At 42.5% G+C, this 16,914-nt stretch overlaps 1 pseudogene; it reads right to left on the bottom strand.

Annotated features, from left to right (window-relative positions):
• Positions 1 to 3,284: 3,284 nt before the first annotated feature.
• Positions 3,285 to 16,914, bottom strand: part of LOC119543748 — a 41,003-nt pseudogene continuing 27,373 nt past the window's right edge.

The following is a 16,914-nucleotide window of genomic DNA, read 5'->3' as shown; positions in this document are numbered from 1 at the left end:
TGAGTACTATCACCACAGCCCATTTCAAGCTACCAGTGTGACTTTACTGAACATAGAATTGGGAAGAGATACGTAGTAACACCCCCTTATATAGTCTACTCACCATATGAACACCATAGATGTAAACAATTAGGAAGATGAATTTTGAGTATTTATTTCTGTTTTTAATATAATTTTTAATTAAGTTTTTAATTAAGTTTATATACTTTTTAGTAACAGCTTTGCCTGTCAGCTTGCAAATTTCCTGAAAATGAAACAATTGGCTCTCAGGAGCAGACACAAGCCTGTTTTAGTACACCACCGTGCGTGTGTGCGTGTGTGTGTATGAGTACAGGTGAATTTGAATTTGTGTGAGTGTATGTCAGGAAGAGTGTGTGAGTGTGTGTGAGCATTGTGTGAGTGTGGGAGAGGGTTGTGAATATGGGTGTGTGCACATGAGTGTGAGTGTGTCATGAGTATGAGTGAACGTGGGTGAGTGTGGGTGAGTGTATGTGTAAGAGTGTCATGAGATTGTGAGTGTGAAGGACTGCATGTGTGAATGTGAGTGTGTGTGCATGTGTGCATGCATATAATGTAGTTAAGGGCTGGACAAAGTATAACATATTTATAGGTCAAAGAGTGTGCCAATACTAGGGCCCCTTCCTTTGAGTTTGAAAAGAATTCCAGAGTGAAGCTGAATGCCCAGTGGGTAGAATAAAAATTGACCAGCACCAGGAATCCAGAGTGACCTCAAAATCCAGATATAAATTCAAGAAATCCCAAGAGTTTAGGAGTACCGACTGCAAATGAAAAGGTGCTGCTGCCTTGACTAAGCACAGGATTTTGATAACACCCAGATGATGAGTATAATCTTTTCAACTAATTATCCTGAGAAGACTTCTTTTTTCTTTACAGTATCTGAATTCATAGCAAGAAAATGATTCAAGAAAATATATTTCTATAGCCTGGAAGCATCCTTGTTTGTGGATCAAAGAATGTTAAAGAAGGGACTGCTACACTTCTCATTTCACCAATTCTTTCGTGTGGTGGACTGTGGTCACATTTTTTCTTTCGGTCTGCAAACTTCATATACTCCTCTCTTGTGGTAACAGATCCAGTCCTCCTGACCACAGGAGTGGTATGTGACCTAGGCCTGCCCAGATAGAGTAGTCGGTCCCTCTGGGAAAACAACTGATCCATGAGATCTGTGTCTGACCTCCCTGAATCTAACTGACCCTGCAACTAGATCAACCACTAGACTTTGCAGTTCCCAGTTCTATAAGTCAATAAAGTCTGTTTTCTTTTTAAAATTATGCTAGTTGGTTTCTGTAACTTGCAACCAATAACTCTAACTAATAAAGAGATTGGAATGGGCAAAAAAAAAAAAAAAACCACTTCTAGTTAACATCACTGGGAAGGAAGGGAAGGAGGAAGAGAGGGGAAAAGAAATAAGTATAAGAAGAAACAATAAGGGAAGAGCAAATTTAAGCCATAAATTCATGTGTGGGAGGTGGTTGGTAAGGATTACAGCTTCTTGGTTATTTGGGGATAAATCTTTATGAATCATTACCAAAAAATCATTATAATATACTGAAACACTCAACATTTTTCAGATATTTTCTTCACAAACTCTTTCTTAACATAGTTTCAGATATAAGGAACCATGAGCAGCACAAGAAAATCTGATCACGCAAAATAAAATCTAAATGCCTTGACCTGTTGCATGACATCCTGGACCCTGGCTTTCTAATCTCACTGCACACCTGGCCCACCTGCACTCTGGCACCCCAGCCAGATTTCCTGTGGTTTCCTAAACACACTGGGCTTTCCTCATTGCTGTGCTTCTGCTCATGATATTCCTTCTTTTGGGGATGACTTTTCCTCTTTTCTCTGCGTGAAAACGTCCTAAGCTTCCTTTAAGACCCCACTTAAATGTCAGCGTGGAGCCTTCCTGAAATTTCCCACGGAAGGAGCTCTCTCTCTGCACATTAGAAGCACTTCTAGAAAATACCTTTATTTGGTACATTTTGTGCATTTGGCTTATTATTTGAATGAATAAGCAAATGAATGATAGCAGATATTCAAGCACTTAGTATGTACTAAGCACTTTACATGAGCTATTTTGTTTAGTCCTCTCCAGAATCCCATGAGGTAGCTACTATTACTGCAATTTACTCAAGACTTACAGAGTTAAGTCATTTCCAAAGGTCACAGGAAAATGGTGAACCAGGATTTGACCCAGGACATTTGACTATGGAGCCTGGTCTTAACTCCTACACTAACCTGCCTCCCTAGATTGAAAATTTCCTTTCTGCTACAGATATTCAGATATTCCTTTTTTTGCCATCAAGGATTTGGGGTCTACACAGCAAGCTCTTGCTCTGGAAGCCATCTGGGCACCCCATGAAAGTTCAATCCAGAATCCTTTTATGCTCTTATTTGAGTTTGGAAGGAAGGAGCCATGTCTGAGGCTTCTGGGTGTAGAGCAGAAAAGGATTACTCACCCTCAGGACAAAGCCTGTTGGGAGAGCTCAGTTCTGCTGGTTCAGGGTGGAGCTTTAAGATTTAAAGAGCTAGTCTTCATTACAGTATTTCCTGGCTGAGTAATTTTTTTTAAATTTGCAGTGACATTTAATATATAGTTTTATCAGAGGGAATACACTTAGGTCACAGTTACATGGAAAAACACAAGCTATATGAAATTCTAGGTTTTCCCCTAGAATATTCAAAATGCTCATCATAAGTTAATTAATACAATAAAGATGACCACCATGTGATTGAATAAACAGAATGTCATTTAGTAATTTTTAAACAAAGATTCTGAAAATAGAAGCTACCACTAAATATCCAGAAATCTGAGTTGAGAACTTCTGTTTTGCAAATTTGATAATAATAAGTATAACCATCAAGTGTTTACACAGACTATCCAAGGTAATAGCCTAGAGGATAGTGAAAGAAAAGAATAAATGAACACCATCCCACTGGAGGGAGTAAAGTGAGTACCATTTTTTCTTGCCTTCCTTGTCCCCCCTTCCACCCACCCACCTATACAAGGGCCATCCCTTTGGAGCTGAAATCTTTTACTAGCTCAAGCCCATTCCCTCTGCCCCACCAAGATACAAAGAGCCCAAATCTGACACCGGAAAATCTTTCAGACGCTGATATGATTCTGGATCATTAAACCGGACAGGACCCTCTCCAGGGCCTCTCAGGTTCTGACCACAAAACCTCCCTCCCACAGAAGGACTCAGCACTGTCTCTGGAGCCACAAATGAGGTAACACAACAAGAATTAGAAGGAGGCATCTAATGAAAAGCCACTGCAAGTCTAACGTCCTCTTTGGTGAGAACACTATACATCCTCTAGGGCAGGGCTGTGGAGTACAGGAGAGGGTGGGGCACAGTTCTTCGCAAAATGAGTCCCCAGCCAGCGGGGAGTGGGAAGTCAGATGCTGAATTCTACCTTCTTTCTTCTGGGGATCCGTTCTCTTCAGTTCCCCCTCTGGGGAGCCATGGCTGCAGCCCTCTGAGCACTCACAAACAACCTGTGAATAATCCTGCCAGCATGTCCTCTCCCTGCACCAATGACTAACACTTCAGGCTGCTCCACAAGGCAACTCACAAACCTTTCTAGATCTTCCTTTTCCTCCTCTAGTTCACATTTCTCAGTTCCAAACTTGGCTTTTAGTGATCGGGCTCTAGCAATTGTAGCTTCCACATTAGTAATTTGATGGATGATTTCTTCCAATTTCATGTCTTCTGGATTGGGAAAGTGCAAAACTTTACTGGGATGGGATATTATCTGCTTTATAATCTTCTTTACTGAAGAAATGTTTTCCAGACTTTCTTCTTCCTTTACCTTGAGTACAGCTGCATGAATTACACAAGGTAACAGGTACTGAGCAAGGTCTGCAGGTTTCTGGATTGCCAAGTAGTGTAGTACCTTTTCTGCTTCCCGTGTGTCCTCAGAGTCTCCTCTGCTTCTAGCAGGAATTGGCTTAGCTGTTTCCTAGGTCTCTACCCACGTATTGCTTGGAATCTTCATTTGGGCACTAAGTTCTTTTAGAACGGCATTGCCCTTTTCATCAATCACCTCCTCTTTAATATAGTCCTGGGGTGAATACCACCTCACAAAATCTTCCAGAAAGCAACCTGGATTGGCTCTGGCTGAGTAAATTTAACCTTAAATTCAACTACGCCTTTGGTTGGCAAGTCACAGCTTGAGGCTTTGCCTTCCACGTCTCCTTCCTGGTTCTTCAGAGGGAGGGGATGGGGAATGAAGGCAAGAGGAGAATGCAGTCCCCGGAACAGGGAGGCTCAAGGAGAGTTGCTGAGGCAGAAACTAGGTCAACCTGTGCTGCAGATCTTTTACCAAACACCAAACACCAAGTTACCCCTTTCAACAGGTTAAATATTAATCTGTGCCACTGTTCCTTCCAATGGGCTTTAATTATACTTTGCTTAAGTAAGTCTGAGGGTCACCTGCCAGGAAGACTACCTTAAGCTAAAGGGATTTCTCCACATTCTAAAAGGCCAGATGCTCTACAGTCACTAATTACGGATTCTACCATTTTATGGGCTCATGGGAATGTCACCAAACTTAATTTGGGCTGTCTCATTTTAACCAGGACACTTTCTGGAAGACCAAAATGAAAAGCTGTACACCTGGACACCACCCTAGCCCATTCCACTGAGCTCACAGGAACCTGTTTTAGACCCTCAAATGGCCTGCACATGCAAAGACTGAGGGCAGGAGGGGCTGACCAGGCACTGACCAGAGCTGCTGCTAGGAAGGGAACTACTGTGAATGTATTTGGAACTTTCAGAAAACTGTGCATTCTAAAATAAGAAAGGACAGAAGCTGTGAAAGAGAGAGAGAGTAGGGGCATAAGCCCAACGACACACTCCAGGCATCAAAGCAGGAGGGTGGGGCCCTCAGCCGGCAATGGAGCTTCTAAACAGTGTCCATCCGCTCTTCCACAACAGTTCCTTGGTTTTACCTGGGGAACAACTTCCTCACCTTGGTCAGGACATCCATCAAGTTGCCCTGCCACCCTCAAGTCAAGGAGAAGGTCTATGACTGTTATGAATTAAATTGTTTCCTCCAAATATATGTTCAAGTCCTAATGCCAGTTCCATAAATGTGGTCCTATTTGGAAACAGGGTCTTTGAAGAGGCCATTGGTTAAAATAAGGTCAAACTGGATTAGAGTGTTTCCTAATCCAATATAATGAGTGTCCTATAAGGAGAGGAAATTTGGATCCAGTCAGTAGGAGAGAGAGAGAGAAGATGGCTTTGCCATCCACGTCTCCTTCCTGGTTCTTCAGAGGAAGGGGATGGGGAATGAAGGCAAGAGGAGAATGCAGTCCCTGGAACAGGGAGGCTCAAGGACATTGAGTTACGCCACAGATTGCTAGCGTTGCCATAGAACCCTAAAGACTTCAGAAGAAGCACAGCCCTTGATTTCAGACTCCTAGCCTCCAGAACAGAGACAATAAATGTCTGTTGTTTTAAGCCATCCAGTTTGTGGTCCTTTGTTAAGACAGCCCCAGCAAATTAAGACAATAACCCAACCTAGACTATTCAGATGCTTTCTCCCGGGAATCTGAACCTTGAACAAAGTGACAAAATGACTGCTGAAGTTGATTCTTCCTGGTAAGATACATTTGTCGGTTCTGCTACTAAGAGCATGCCTTCCTGCTTCCACTCAAGTGTCATGATTCTGCCCTTTCTAAATCTTGTTCTTCAGCTTTCCTTTTGATTCTGTGGGCTACTCCACAGCCATCAAGTAAATGCTTTTTCTGCTTAAGTTAGTTTGTTTCTGTTTTAACACCCAAGAATTATAATGGATAGACCATGCAAATATATATATAGTTATATTTATTTATAGGTTGTGTTTGTGGGTAGGTGTTTAAATAACACACACTGCATATTTTTCACTTCTCTCTGTTTCAGCACCTGAAGTCCACCCACTGGACATGGTATGGAGAAGATTTTTTAAAACGTAGACATGGAGAATAAACAGGGGAAGGTCAAACACAAGTGGTGCCAATCAATTCAATTAGATTGCTTTCTGGCTACCAAGTGGGAATGAGAGGTCTGTCTGGGCAAAAAGGAGAGAAGAAATTGAAATGTTCAGAGCTCTTTGGGAAATTGAGCAAGCCAGGGTGAGGTCCTGCTAAAGGAGCTTGAGAGAATTGCTCCCTGTGAGGGGGACCCCAGAAGTGAAAGACATGAATAAAGGAAAGTCTGTGGCAAATGCCTTCTTTCTCTTTCTTCCTCCTCTTGGTCCCTGGGTCCCAGCAGCCAGAACGCAGGTTTGTGTTATCAGGATAAGAGGGTGGTGGCATGGTAGGCTACACAGGTGTTTGAGAGAAGGACTGGGACTCCAATGATCTCTTTAACAGTGTTGCTATGGGAACATGTTTTTTTCTAGTACTGAGAAATTGACACATTTTCTGGGCCAGCCATTTTTCCAAATGTTCTAAGCTCCTGAGCCACTCCTATCATTGTTTCTGGCACCACTAGCCTACCCAGGAGTTGTAGCATTACTACGGTCCTTTGTCCAGTGTCTTCTTAAACATTAATATGAACTATTCATGTATTGATGTCCCTACTATGACCAAAGCTGTGGCCAAACTTGATTTGGGATCAAGTTGGATAAATCCCAAATCATTCTAGTTCAAAGATATTTAAATGTACATAAAGATACTCTAATTACTACCCAGTGATGCCCAATAGGTGCCCAAGGCTATAAGATCAGCTGTCATAGATGAGCAAAAAATACACAAAAATTTGGCCACAAGGGATTTCTGGACAATTTCACATTCAAATTAGCACAGGTCCATGTTCATATATCATTGGAGTCTGCCGTGGTGGCTTTTGTTTAGACCCAGAACACTGACAACCATCTTCAAAAATCTGTTTATGAGCTTTTCAAAGAAACTGGTTCCCAGACCAGACAATATGGATGGCGTGGTCAGCCCTTACTTTTCAGTTATCAATATGAAGATGAAAAAAATAGAGTCAGGATCAGACATGCCTAGTTAATGGAATTTCCTGGATTGTCTTAGGGTGCACTTCCCAGCATAGCTCTAGGCCATGTTACCTGGGGGTAAGGAGAACAGAAATTCCATTCCCCACTGAATCACTCGCTGCAGTAGCTTAGTTACCTTCCTCAACCACTCGGCGTTTTACTTATTTGAGGATAAGACAATAAAGAGGAAATAAGAATACCAAGTGCATGCATAATTTGGAAAGATGGAGAAGAGATTAGGGGCCGTAACTGCAAAAGATTACAAGGAGCCACAAGTAACCTCTATATGCAAAAATACCTCACAATGAGAAATGTAAATATGATTTACTATGTGTAGTAAATCTTCCTTTCTAAAAACTCTACTCCCCACAAAACAACAGAGATTTTAATTACTCAAAAGACAGACAATTGAGCTTTCTAACAACCACATTTCATCAGTTCTAAGGCACATATATGCTCACATTTTACTATCGCTGAAATTTGAATGTGTCTTACAATCATTATTTTCACATTGCTGAACTAGTGATATATTTTACATGTCATGGCATCTTAAACATCAAGAAATGTGGCATTTTATATATATATATATATATATATATATATATATATATATATATCTACCCAGACTTATCTCCTTTGACCAATCGGTTTGCAGAAGTGATTGTGATGATTCTACTGACTTTGGAGCTCAGAACTTGTGCAAGGGGTTGATGCTCCAGCCTGCACTTAGAGGTAACTAAGGGCCCTGCTGGCCCAATAATACAGATTCATTTCAAATACACCTTCATTGGTGCTCTAGTAGGGGGACACAGGATTCTATGAGATCACCCAGCCCAGGCATGGTTTGGAGGAGGGTTGTCAGGAAGGTTTCCCAGAGGAGTTGAGACAGAAAGAAAGGCCAGAGTTATGTAGAATAGTGCTACTCAATGTGTCTGCCAAGTTGGTGACCTGTGTGCTCTGAGGTAAGTACAGAAATTGAGAGTAAGCATTTAGGAACTTTTATAACAATTGGGCAAGGTAACTGTATATCTGTAACACCAGATAATTAAAAATTTGGAGATGTACTTCATGTGCCTGTTTTTAAAATTTTATTTTCCCTGGCAATTAATTTTACTATATTTTATAAAAGTTTAGTCTGGGATAGATTGGAAACTAAAACAAAAACAATAACAAGCACCTCTTCACCACGGATCTTTGGGGTACCACTGAGTGCAAGGCAGTAAAGAACGGAAGACTCAGGAGAGACCAGCATTTGTGAGGTCCTAGAGCTGATGGGGGGTGGGGGGGCATGAGTGACAACCATTTTTGTAAAAAACGTTACAAAACAATTTCTCTGGGTGGTGGCACTTCAAAGGATCTTCATCTCTTTAATTTTAAGTTTCTTCACTGCAGTGAATCCTGAGATGGACACGTTTTATTTTGTCTACTCAGCATCAAGGGGAATTTCTCCCTGATTTCCTTTTGGGGAACCTCTGCTCCCTGACTGTGTGTGGTCTTAGAGGAACTGTAGATTGGGTGCCCTGTTCTCCCCAGTGAAAGGGTGGGTGTGGGACTCAAGGTAGGCCAGTGGGACTCTATCTCTGGGATTTGCAAGATCAGAAGAGTGTTGGGGCTCTTGCACCCCAGGGCGGCAGTGCCTGAAGGAGCTCTCTATGCAGTCTTCATACCAAGAGCCCCAGAGGCACTCTGGCTTCTGTGCTGTCTCAGCCTGGATCTTTGGCATTTCCTTACATTTTTGGAGCCTCTTCATTCCCTTCCAATAAATTCTCTTTTGCTCAAGTTAGTAGACTGGTCTCTTTGCTTGCAATCAAAGCAAGCTGTTAAAGATGTAGTACCTTTGCAATAAGAAAAAAAAATTGGTTGTGAAATGGAGAGCCTCTAGGGATTGACTGGCAGCACTGTGGAGTGGTTAAAAGGATGGGTTCTGGAATAGACAGCCTGGGTTCCAGTCCTCGCCCAGCCAGTTACGAGCTGTGTGATCTTAGGCAAATGCCCTATGCTGTCTGCGTCTCAGTCTCTTCCTTGCAAGGAGAAAATGACAATAGCACCTGCCTCACAGAATTGTGAGAATCAAATAAGGTAGTATCTATAGAATGCTCCGAATGGTGCCAGGCACAGCCAGTACTATGCAAGCATTTGCTGTTCTTTTTGCGGTTGGATCCCTGGACCCAAATACAACACATTTTGGTGATTGGGTGGTTTGTTGTCAGCTCAGTCATGGGAATTCCAGCAGAATTGAGATTCAGCCACTCATTCTGTCTTCAGATTTGTTTGCTTTACCAGGTCCTTACTCCCTGGCAAAGTCTTATAGTTCTGTCCTGGGAGAAGACACTGATTGGTCCAGCCAGTCTCCATCATTATCCCTACTGGGTAAATCTCTCTCGCCATGTCAGCCTATTCATTAACAGCCCTCGGTGCCAATCAGCAGTCAGAGCTGGTACAGATCATGGTCAGTTCTGGGCAGAGAACCACCTTGGGCTGCCTCCCTCCTCCCCAGCCAGGCTTGGCAGGCAGCAAGGACCTCTCCAGGACACAGAGGATCTAGAGTCCCCAGTGCAACTCCATCAGCCCAGAAACTGACACACTTTGTTCCAGCTCCTCAGTTGCTGCCCTGAGTATCAGACAGAGCCAACCAATAACGTTGTCTGACAGCTGGATTCCAAGAGTTTCTTCCAAAACAGAACATGCTGACAGCAGGGATGTTTCTCCACCTTCCCTTCCTGGTGTAGCTGCAGGAACATTATGTCATGGGGGAAATGTCCAAAAAATTCACACTGGGAGTGAACTTTTATATAGAAAATAGTGTGCTTAAAAGGAGTTTTTGTTTTCATAGTTCTTAATTTGGCTTGCTTAGTGTACTGAAGTTTGGCAGTTTCATGTGAGTGTTGAGAAGATGTGTTTAGTAATCCTGAGTGAAGATTGTATCTGAGCTTCATGCTGCCTGATGCAGATGTTAAGACATCTGTGATTTATCAGACCCTAAGTGAAGTCGACACATAGTAGCACCTGCCTTGTAGAATTCTTTCAGTGTTACAGCATCTGGGGCTGGGTTCTGTGACACCACATAAATTTCATTTCCCTATGAAGCTCTCTCCCCTGGGGAGCAGTTTAAAGGAATACAAATCAGGAAGCAATATAAAATATGGGCTCCTGTTTCTGTTAGCCAGGCCTGGGAGAGGGAGTAAGAAGAAAGTGAGTCCAAAACAGTGGAAGGCTGTTATAATGGACTGATCGGGAGATGGGACTAATGTCCATATAATGGACTAAAGGGTTAGTCCATCCAGCTGTGGGGACATAATTCCCAGACAACAAATCCCATGTAACAGGCTGCATTATAACGTTTCTGCTGTTCAAGAATTAAGGTATTTAAAGCACAAACCCAATTTGTTGATTCAGAAATGATCTTTCAGCTTCATTTAGTTTCTCAAGGGAAGTCAGGAACTGGTGAGGAGAAAAAATATATGTGGGTCCCAGATAGCATCTGGAAAAGGGGAGATAGGAAATTTGAACTTGGAATGCAGAGGTTTAGAAAAGGTACACCGTGGTTCCTTGAAGGACCCTGTCAAGGTCATGGGACAGCAGGTGGGAGCACATGCTCTTCTCCCAATTCCCTAGGGGAAATAATCAGAACTGAAAAGGTGCAGACAATCAGCCCTGCAAATTATACAACATATACCTCAGTTCTCTTTTTTTGCCTGTAACAGTGCAAGAATCATAAATTGCTTATCAGGATAGAAAGTAAAATCAAACAAACCACATGCTCTCTCAGCTACCCAAATATCATAGCCACGCTATGCCTATGCCTGCCTATGCCCTCCTTCCAGCGGTGTCTCTGACAGTCTAGCCAGGCCAATGTCGTTGCCACCCCCTTATTAAACCATGGTTCCCTATACAGCTTTCCCTTTTGTATGCACTGTTCCTTCTGCTTGGAATGCTTTTGCTTGCCTTTTCCATCTGGTAAATTCTCTCTTGTCCCCTCAAGCCTCAGCTCAACTATTTTTGTTTTTCTGAGGAATCTCTTCTGACAGTCCCTTTCCCTTCCCCAGAGTAAGGCATTTCTTTCTTTCTTTGCATGAGGCAGAGACTGCTAGCTGTACCCTAAAATTAATTCTGCATTTCTTCCATAGGAATAGAGTTGTAGCTGGACATACGGCCACTGAACCAGAAACTACATTTCCTAACTTACAGCTAGGTATGATCACATGGAGAATGTGAGCAGATGTGATCTGTGCCTCTTCCAGGCCTTAATACCTTGCTCCTCTCTGCTCTTTCCCTTCTTTATAAGCCAGAATATGGATGTACTACAGCTCAGCTTTAACCGCTGTATCAGTAAGCTATTGCTGTGTAACAAACCACTCCAAATTCAGTGGCTTAAAACAATAATCATCATTCTCTCAGAGGCTTGGCTCAGTGACTCTAAGTTGTGGGCCTGGACATCCCCGACTCCTTGCTGGGAATGAGCTATGCTCTCCTCCAGAAGTATTCATTTTGGGTCCCAGGCTGTGCTGGTTTGAAACTGTTATGTACCCCAGGAAAGACTATGTTCTTTAATGCAGTCTTTTGGGGGCACAGTTATTATGCATGGGATATTTTGATTAGGTTGTTTCCATGGAGATGTGACCCATCTAATAGTGGGTGAGACCTTTTGATTAGATTATGTCCATGAAGGTGTAACCCTGTCTATTCAAGGTGGGTCTTGATTAGTTTCCTAGAGTCCTTAAGAGAGCTCAGGGGCCAACACAGATGCCAGATGTTTGGAGATGCAGACAGAAAGATGTCTGGAGATGCTCAGCTGAGAGATGAAACTCCGAGTTTGCCCTGGAGAAGCTAAGAGAGGACCTTCAGACACTTAGAGAGAAACGCCCTGGGAGAACAAGGAAGGATGCACAGGAGCTGAGAGGAGAAGCTAAGAGAGACAGAAGCCCAGAGACATTTTGGAGAAAGCAATTTTGAAACCAGAATTCAGGAGCAAAGGACCAGCAGATGCCAGCCACATGCCTTTGCAGCTGGCAGAGGTGTTCTGGACGCCACTGGGCTTTCTTCAGTGACATTATCCTCATGTTGATGCCTTGGTTTGGACACTTTCATTGCTTTAGAATTGTAAATCTGTAACCTAATAAATCCCCTTTTATAAAAGTCAATCCATTATGGCAGCCTTAGCAAACTGGAAAACAGTCTGAAGGGACAACAGCTACCTAGGGGAAATTCTTCTCATTGTGATGGCAAAGAACAAGAGGGCAAGCCTAACCATGCAAACACAGTTCAAGATCTGCCTGAGCCATACCTGCTAATACCCCAACCCTGACCAAAGCAATTCAAATGGTGGGGTCCAAATTCAAGAGAAGGGGGAGAATATAGCTTTCATAGAAGTTTGGGAAGGAAGTAACAGTTTTTGAGCAATAATCTTGTCCACCTCAACCACTGTATTAGTCAGCGTTCTCTAGGGAAACAGAATCAATGAGAGATATCTATAAATATAAGATTTATAAAAGTGTCTCACACAACTGTGGGTATACACGAGTCCAAATTCCGTAGGGCAGGCAGCAAACTGGCAACTCCAGTGAAGATGTTTGATGAACTCCTCAGGAAATGAACTGGCAACTTCGAAGAACTCAGGAAACGAACTAGCAACTTCGACAAACGTGTTCGACGATCTCCTCAGGAAATGAACTGGCAACTTCGACGAACTCCTCAGGAAATGCTTCGCTGGTCAGCCGAAGAAGAAGCGAAGGTCCTCTATCTGTTTCACTTAAAAGGAAGACACTCCCTTCACTGACATCATCAGTCACAGCTGCAGCCAATTGACTGATGATTTAATAAACCAGCCAGTTGGTTTATTAACCAGCCACAAACATCTTCGCAGCAATGGTTAGGCCAGTGCTTCCTTGACCAGACAGCTGGGTACCATCCCATGGCCAAGTTGACACATGAACCTAACCATCACAACCCCATGGACAAGGACAATGGCCTAGGATGGCAAAGAAGCAATATGAAAGGAACCTGGATTTCTTGATGAACATGTAGAGGAAGGCATCTACTTACCTACCCTACCTGTTATGTGAGATAAATTTATTTTTTCTTTAAGCCACACAATTGTTGGGGCTCTTTGTTACATTTGTTACTCTAGCACTTACATATTATTTGGTTTTACTTTCTCCTTATTTGTTTCTCTTTTCCCATTAGAAGCTTCTTGAAATCAACAATTATGTCTTAATTAATTTTTGAATCCCTTGTACCCAGCGCAGAATCTATCAGAGAGCAAGTGTTCAATCATTTAGTGAGTGAGAAATGGTCAAAATGACTTTCTGGTATTTCTCTTACTTTCATCTGGAAAATAAATATTTTTAAAAAGCATTGTCTGGGGTGGTTATGGAAATAACAAAGCACATTACAGGCCCCAGATGATAACCTCCTCAAAGTGTTCTGACAGTATGAAGAAGTGTGATTGTTCTCAACTGGCTTCAGGGGATCATGCATTCATTTATCCAGTTGTTGCACAAATACTTATTTAGTGCCTACTATATGCCAGATGCCAGTATAGGTGATGAGGATATAGCAGTGAACAGAAAAGACAAAAATCCTTGCCCTCAGGAAGCTTACATTCAGTGGCAGAGAGATAATAAACAAATAAATAAGAAAAACGATAAAGCAGAGGGAATGGAGGTCTCAGGGAGTCAGGGGGATGGAATTTACTGCAAAGGTGGCATTTGAACAAAGACCTAAGATGGTGACAGAGAAAATTATATAGCTCTCTTGGAGGAAGTCTTATGGATAAAGGGAAAGGCATGTATAAAGGCCCTGAGGTGGGAACCTCCTGGATATGTTCAAGAACAGCAAGAGTGCCAGGGCACACAAGGGAGAAAGTAGTCGAAAATGTCCTCAGATATTGGATTTATTAAAGAAGGCAGCAAAAGTCCAACTACATTTGACCATTTGGGTGTCCTTACAGCCTATTTATTCAACATGCGTCCAAATGACAGGTAAGCTATCTATGTTTATGAAATCCATACTGTTGAAATGGCACGTGGTGTCCTTGCCCAGGTATCTTTGAGAAGGATGAGTGCCATGTTCAGCAACCACGTGTTCAAAGTTCAAACCCATTTATAACCTTGGGTTCGTTTGTCTATGTTCCTTCTCCAAAGAATGACTCTATAAAATCAACATCAATACTCAATTGTAATAAGCCCCATCAAGGATGTCCCAATAGGTGTGGTTCTTAGGTGCTTCACGACAGGCCTTCATGCCTCTTGATGGCACTGAACAGGGGAGACTGGATTCTGTCAGGTGTATTCCACCCCACCTCTCTGGGAGTCTGCATCGGCCACATGTGCCTTCACTTAAATTTCAAGTCCATCTGCCCCTCTCCACCCCACACTTGCCCTCACCATGTTCCTCCTTCTATTTCAAAGAAAATCTTCAGGGACATTTTAATTGTTGCTTTTTGGATGGAGTGGAGATATTATGGGTCAGGAAAGAAAAAAGTTTCAAACACAATGGATAAATTCGAGAGCTTCTGAACATACCGTCTTAAATAACCTCTTGAGACCTATTAACTAAATAGAGAGGAAGGAAATTAGGGTTGGGAAGGTGGGGCTGCATGAAGCTTCCCCTACCTTTTCATATATTCTAGACGGAATTGTTTGGCTACTTAAAGTCAAATGTTGTAAGGTAATTGCCTTTCAAGCCAATCCTAGAAAAACATCATCAGAACTGGTGTGTTCCAGATGTGGTAAACACAAGAGCAGAGGAGGAATTTGGGGAAGGGTGTGCTTGCCCTTTTCTGGATTCTGGCCCATTTGTTATCTGTTGTTATGGGTTCAGCATTCGAATGAGTCTACAGGCTCAGCATGCCAAGTCACAGGTCTCTAGGCTCCCCAAGGGGTTCCTTGTTCCTTGTGATGCATTAGCCTAGCAAATAATAATTTTATTTGTTCTATGAAGCAACTGAAGTTCAGCACATTTTCATTCACTTTGGATAACAGGCACTAAATGATTCTGAATGCCAGGCACCTAATCAGATCAACAGAGTCTTCACATTGGCCAAAGATTTATGCTTGGGGCTACAGTGAATTTCCCTATGATCCAATCTAAACAAGAAAATCAGTTCTGCCTTCTCTACCCCATCCTAGGGAAGGGGGTGAAACAAACCAGGGCTTTCAGAAAAGAGCCCTCCTCATTCAAAGCCCCATCACCCATCTTCCCAATCCCTGGTTTTTGGAGAAAACCCAGTTACAAAGAATCAGAATGAAGATTTCATGGAGAGGTCAGCTGACTCATTTCATGAGTGATTTTTTTTTTCCACAGCCAAGTTATTCCTTAACAGGTCAAAGGTGCACTTGGCTCTCAAGCAAGCTGGATGCAAGTTGTGGCAGAATCGCTATCTGTACCCACTCCACTGAGAGGCAAACCCTCAGAAAACTTCCAGAGGGAATGCCCTCCTATCCTAATCCATTGAAATCCAGCTAACTGGATGATGTAGGGCTGATACAGGTAGCCTTAATTCTAGCCCTGATCATACTTTAAGGTTATAATTAGCAAACTGTCTCATCTGAAAAAAGACTAGATCTAAGTCACAAACATCAGTATGTGATGCCAATTTTAATGAAGGTGTCACAGGATGATAAAGTTTTCATTTCATACCACTTGCTGAAATCTTCATATAAGTCTTTTTGAAAACATCTATAATTTTCCCTCAAAATTTTCTTTTCTGGGTCACCACTTCACTTTCCCTTCTCTCTCTTTCCTCCCACATAGCTTCTAAAATTCCAGAAGAAGTCAGTTCTGGTGATCAGCTTGCATATCCCACTCAGCAAAATAAAAATATGGCAGTAAGCTCCTTCTACTACATTCAGTGGAAAACAGTCAGACAAACACCTATTAGTTCCCAATCATGTCCCTTGGGGGTTTACTCTCCTCTCCAAGGGCCTTTTATAAAAGTATTTTCTCAACAAAACAAGTGAGGGAATATGAAATTCTATGGCTAAGAAAATAAAATTTTATTTTCCCCATCCACCCAAAAAAAGATCCTAGGCGGAGCAGGACCTCTTGAGTCTCCCTTGGGCTGTTCCATGGGGCTTCTAAGGGGTTTGCCACAGTCTAGGGGAAGCAGGGGAGGAAGTGAGGAATGAACCGGCTGGGACACCAACCTCTGCTAAGGTGACTGATAGCGGAGAGGCCCTCAACCAAGTCATGGGATTTTGGAGAACTGGACTTATCTTGGGCCATCAGCCAAGGACAAATGAGGTGGTGGATGGGAAGGGGAGGCAGGTAAGACTGAGGCAGAGGGAAAGGACAGCCCATGTGCCACTGTACAAGCCACTCTCCAGCCAAGCCAGTCTGCTGTCAGTCTTCCTATATTAAAATCATTGCAGATATTCTACACACTCAGCTGCTTCTATGGTTCTGTGTTTTGTTGTGTTTTACTTTGCTCCATGGTAAAGTTCCTTTGGAAAAATTCCAATATTGTTTCAGATACATGTCATACTGCCTGTCTTTGGCTCCTTTGCTGCTGGTGACAGATTCCAGAGACGTGATGGATTGTCCCACCCTTTGGTGAGGGTGTGTGGAGGGAAGGGATGGTGATTGGAGTAATAATAATGTCAGCTCATATTGTACAGCATGTTCCCATATATTAACACATTTAATCCTTATAACACTGTAAAATAAATAGCATTGTCACCATTTTACAAATGAGGATACTTTGATTTAGAGAAGTAAAGTGACCTGTATGCCAGGTAAATTCCTGGGTCTCTGGGTCTGATAATGAAGTGAAACCCAAAAGGAGGGAAAGAATTAAGGGGAGGTGTGGACATGGATTCCTTACTGATTGGAAGGATCAGCATAGGAATATCACTAGAGAAAGTTCTCAGTATACTGGTCACTCTGCTTAGCTTTGATCAC

This window comes from Choloepus didactylus, chromosome 9 (assembly GCF_015220235.1).
Source record: "Choloepus didactylus isolate mChoDid1 chromosome 9, mChoDid1.pri, whole genome shotgun sequence".
Taxonomy (NCBI): Eukaryota; Metazoa; Chordata; class Mammalia; order Pilosa; family Megalonychidae; genus Choloepus; species Choloepus didactylus.
Note: the sequence above shows the minus strand (reverse complement) of the source record. Positions and strands in the feature narration are given on the sequence as shown.